Genomic DNA, 6000 nt, shown 5'->3' with positions numbered 1-6000 from the left:
TTTCCCTACTCGACGTCTCAATAGAAAGTTAGATGGATTTTATCAACCATATTAGTACTGTAATTTCCAACCATCCTTTAAGGTGTGTGGGTTCATCTGACATTTTCTTTCACATCACATTGAAAATCTGAACTGGATGATTATTCAGAGTATCTGGCCCTGATCCAAATTTTTTGCCTCCATCCACCTTGGTTGCAGCAGATGTTTCATCTAACCATGATTTTTGGCTTGGTATCTTTGACCTCAGCATTAACTAATGTCATACCAGCCGAACACTTGCATTAAGTGCATTTACTCCTAGTACTCTGACATAATTTGGGCACTGTGTTCAGAAGTCACAACAACTTAATTCCAACCAACTGTGAATGGAGATACAGTAAGAAAATGGAACTCCAAGTGATTTATTAATAATGCACAGATCATAATGCATGAGATGAGTCAACATTTAAACTAATCAATCTCTGGGCAATTGCAGCCCAAGTTTCGGATGTAACAGATGTTTTGTGCTTCTGATTCCTGATGTCGAGCACTTTAGTTTTCTGTTTCAGAGCTTCTGCCAGCTCATCACCGCCTTCTTCAATTTTTCTCTGTGTGATATTTTGTAAGAAGCAAACATATATAAACCAGTGCAATACAAAGAGGATCAAAACCATTTTCAATATTCATCATGAAGAATAATATATTATAGAAACAAACTTGAATAAAGAACAAATTGTATCAAAAACTGACAACTTAAGGGAACATTTTTTTTAATATTATATAGAGAAAGTATGTGCAATTTTTTTTAAAGAATGGTGTTCATAACTGTCCTATTCAAATGTTTCTCTTTCACTTTAATATTTTTGAACAGCTTTTTGCTCCTTGGCATATTTATGCATATGCAATCTGAGAGGTGTTTTTTTTTGAGCTCTCAAAATCTCTATACCTGTGGGACCTGCCAACAGATGTAGGGAAAGATGGCACACTTGAAGAAATCTGGCAGGAAAACAGCAATCAACAGTACTTGGTCAGTGTCATCATGCCAAACTCCTCTCAGTTTCGCATGTCAAATGATCTCATTTTTACTGTGAATCCAGACCAAACCCTCACACAGCCTTACAGATTTTCATTACATATCAAAATGTTATTAGTGCATAGCTGGGTACATGATAAGTAGCAGCATGCAATTTGAAGTCTTATCATAGATTTCATATGTCAAATCATTGCTATAAAATCATGCTTAGTTACTGACAATGAGGATAAATTTCTCTGCAGTTCCAATGAAAGGTTGTAGACCTAATGCATTGACTCTGTTTCACAGAGCCTAACCTGCTGAGATTTTTCAGCCTCTTTTGTTTGTATTTTAAATTTTGTTGTTATTAGGATATAGGAACCAGTGGCAAAACGAGCTTTTGTTGACTTTTCCTCATTGCTCTTGCACAGAGTGGCCATTTCAAAGGAAAATTAGGATTTGCTCACCATGCTTTGAGCTGGAGTTTCATGATGGCTATCCAGATTAGGCCATACTTCCACTCATGGATCGGATGGGGTTTATGACAATTGTTTCCTGGCAGTGTTACTGAGACCAACTTTCAATCAATGCATTGAATTTAAATTCCACCAGTTGCCATATTGTAATTTGAATTTGTATTCCCATGGCTTTAGCCTGGACCATTGGAATACTAGTCCAGTAACATCTCCTTTGTCTTGTTTCTCTCTGGATGGATATATGGCAGTCATCAATGGATGTACAAAATGCATCAGTGCACTGTGGTACTTTCTCAGATGACTATTGCTAGTACCTTGTTGTATTTGGCGCCTCCATGTATGTGATACCTGGTAAGGGTTTTTTGAGGTAGCTCACTGCTACCAATCCTCCTTTGTCTTTGCTTCTCTCGGACCGATCTAGGATTATTGGTAGAGGATCTATTGTTAGCGATGTTATAATCCTAGCTGATATTTCTCTTGGACAAGTCAGATTCCAGAATGAATTCTGACCTGAATGGTCATATTTAGTTTTCTTTCTTAATTTAATATGATGATCTTTCACTGAAACATAGGCACACAAAGCTGCGGATTTGGTTTCATCAACAGTACAGACATTTAACACACAAAATTAAAAAAAATGCACACCAAGCTATCAAAACATAACATCATTTGAAAGATTTCAAAACACAAGGCAAAACAAAATGCCATCTATTCTTAATACCATCGCATTATAGTTACTCAAAAATGAGACAACTTGCTTCCCTATCAAATCTCTTAATTTAACTTAGCTATTGACTTAACTCTCAGTTCTGGTCCTATGAGCTATGAAGACTCCTTACCTGAATCTTCACACAACTGAGGGCTTAAGCCTTCTCAGTACTTTAATGATCTGCAGAATTCTAGCCGAACATACTCAGTCAGGAAGTTTCACAAACTTCATTCTTCCACTGATGTAACTTATACCCTTAACTGCTCTGAATAATCTCTTTTTTCTGGGAGAAACAATACTTATTTCTGACCTCAGTCATTTTTTAACTGCACTCAAAAGCTTGATAACTAATTTTAAAAAATAACACACAGCAAGCTATTGAAGCATAAGTTCAAGAATTTGCAAATTAGGTGGATTGGCAATGCTAAATTGTCGATAGTGTAGGCGAGGTGCGTTAGCCACGGAAAATGCGGGGATAGGGTAGGGGGATGGGTGTAGGTGGGATAGTCTTTAGAAGGCCTGTGTGGACTTATTGGGCCAAATGGCCTGTTTCCACACTGTGGGGTTTCTATGATTTTATGATGACACCATTTGAAAGATTTCAAACACATGACAAAACAAAATCCTTTCTAATCCCAATAATGCAAATCCTCCATTCCTGGCAACATCTCTTCTGAACCCCCTCCAGCTTAATAATATCCTTCCTATAACCGGACTTTACAATGACTTCTTCAAGTTCTGTTAATTGTCCTAGAAACACTATTTACTTTGATACTGATAGTAGCTAGTTGTTACTTGTGATTAGAGTTTTTAAAGGGAGACTGCAGACTTGTCCAGGAAATGAAGTCAGCTGGTAATGACTGAGAGAGAGAGTAGGATCTGCCATTGCTGGAGAATCTGAGATAACAAGGTGTAGAGCTGAATGAACACAGCAGGCCAAGCAGCATCAGAGGAGCAGGAAAGCTGACGTTTTGGGTCTGGACCCTTCTTCAGAAGTGGGGGAGGGGAAGGGGATTCTGAAATAAATAGAGAGGGGGAGACGGATGGAAGGTGGATAAAGGAGCAGCTAGGTGGAGAGGAGATGGACAGGTCAAGGAGGCGGGGATGGAGCCAGTAAAGGTGAGTGTAGGTGGGGAGTTAGGATGGGGGTTGGTCAGTCAAGGCAAGATGAACAGGTCAAGGAGGCGGAGATGAGGCTGGTAGGTAGGAGGTGGGGGTGGGGTTTGAGATGAGAGGAGCAGATAGGTGGGAGAAAAGACGGACGGGTCAAGGAGGCGGGGACGATCTGGTCTGGTTTTGGGATGAGGTTGGGGGCGGGGAGATTTTGAAGCTTGTGAATCCCACATTGATACCATTGGGCTGCAGGGTTCCCAAGCGAAATATGAGATGCTGTTCCTGCGACCTGCAGGTGGCATTGTTGTGACACTGGAGGAGGCCCAGGATGGACATGTCGTCCAAGGAGTGGGAGGAGGAGTTGAAGTGGTTCGCGACTGGGAGGTGCAGTCGTTTGTCACGAACCGAGCGTAGGTGTTCCACAAAGCGGTCTCCAAGCCTTCGTTTGGTTATGACTGATGCTTAAGAAGGTTAAAGATTGTAGATTTAAAATGGCTTCTGGAATAATTTGAACATAGTTCTGATAGATGTTAAGGCTCTCTGATGACACAAAGTAACAAACTTCAACTGGAATCTCTACCTCGGTTCTTGAATAGATCAGCCTGTGTAGTATATGTCAAGTCCTTGTTTTCCATGTTCCTGGGCAACTCCTTCAGTTTCCTGCCGCTTAAGCTCTAGAACTGCCTACAGTACTCCAGAAGACATCCCACCAACATACTGTACAACCTCAATATGGTGTCCTAACTCCTATATTCAAAGGTTTAAGCAATGAAGACAAGTGTGCTAAATGCTTCCTTAACAACCCAATCCATATGTAATACAAACTTCAAAGAATTATGTACCTAAATCCCTAGGTCTCTCTAGTCTACAACACTACCCATGGCCCTACCTATTAATTGTACAAGTCCTGCCCTTGTTTGTTTTACCAAAATGCAATACCTCACATTGTTCTAAATTAAACTCACTCTGCCACCCTTCAGCCTATTGCCCCAACTGATCAACATCTCTTTGTAATTAGATACCATTCTTCACAGTCCACTATGTCATGAATCTTGGTGTCATCCACAAACTTACTAACCATGCATTCTACGTTCTCATCAAAATTACTTATATAATGACAAACAAAATTAGACCAGCACTGATCCCTGTGGAACACCACTGGTAACAGGCCTCTAAGTCTGAAAAACAACCCTCCACCACCACCCGCTGTCTTCTGCCTTTAAGCCAATTTTGTATCCAATTGGCAAGCTCACCCCGAATCCCACGTGATCTAACTTTACTAATTAGTCTACCACATGGAACCTTGTCAAAGGCTTTATTAAAGTCTAAGTAAACAATGTCTACTGCTCTGCCCTCATCAATCTTCTTGGTTACTTCTTCAAAAAACCCAATCACATTTGTGAGACACGATTTCTCTCACACAAAACAATGCTGGCTGGCCCTAATCATTCCTTGCCTCTCCAAATGCATGTAAATCCTACCTTTCAGAATCACTTCCAACAACTTAGCCACGACTGAAGTCAGACTCACAGGTCTACAGTTTCTAGACATCTCCTTACATCCCTTCTTCCCCAAAGGCACAACATTAACCACTCTCCAGTAATCCGGTGCCTCATCTGTAGCCATAGATGATACAAATATTTCTGCAAGGGGCCCTGCAATTGCCTCCCTAACTTCTCACATAGTCCTGGAATACACTCGATCAGGCCCCAAAGACTTATCCATCTTTATGGTTTCTAAGCCCTCTAGCACTTCCTCTTCTGTAATGTGAACTGTTTTCAAAACATCAATATTAATTCCCTCGAGTCCTCTAGCCTCTATTTCTTTCTTCACAGTAAAAACTGATGCAAAATATTCATTTACTATCCCTCCCATCTCCTGAGGTTCAACACAAAGATAACCTCTTTGATCTTTAAGTCACCCTACTCTCTCTAGTTGCTCACTTGCTTTAATGTACTTGTAGAATTTCTTTGGATTATCTTTAACCTTATTTACCAAGGCTTCTCATATCCTCTCTTTGCCTCCCTGATCTCCCTCTTAAGAATGTCCCTACACTCTTTATATTGTTCAAGAGATTCCTTTGAACCCAGTTGTTTATACCTAATATATGATTCTTTTTTATTGTTATCTAGAACCTCAGTGTCTTTATCCATCCATTGTTCTCTAATCCTACCAGGCCTACCTTGGACTCTAAAAGGAACATAATGACTCTGAGCTTTTGTTATCACATTTTTGAAAGTCTCCCACTTGTCAGATGTCCCTTTACCTGCAAACAGTCTATTCTATTCAATTTTTTGAACGTTCTTGTCTCATACCATTAAGATCTGCCTTACTCCAACTAAAGAACTTTAATTTTATATGAAAGACTTATCCTTTTACATAACTATTTTAAAACAAATAGAATTAAGATCACTAGACTCGAAGTGTTCCCCTTCTATCACTTCAGTCATTTGCCCTATCTTGGTCAAAAAGGAAATTGCTCAGAGCAGTTAAGGGTATACTTTACATCATTAGAATTGATTGGGCCAATGAACTTTAAGCCTATCAGAACTATTTTCTTATACAACATACACTGATTTCAAGCACCTTAAATAATGGGATTTGAAATGTAAATAGAGGCCATGCTGATCATTAAATCAATCATTCATCTGTGAGTAGCCTATCAGCCTGATATCACAATGGTAGATAGATAAAGCATCATATCTAAAGCA

The sequence above is a fragment of the Rhincodon typus genome, chromosome 32 (genome assembly GCF_021869965.1).
Source record: "Rhincodon typus isolate 14 chromosome 32, sRhiTyp1.1, whole genome shotgun sequence".
In the NCBI taxonomy this organism is placed as follows: Eukaryota; Metazoa; Chordata; class Chondrichthyes; order Orectolobiformes; family Rhincodontidae; genus Rhincodon; species Rhincodon typus.
Note: the sequence above shows the minus strand (reverse complement) of the source record.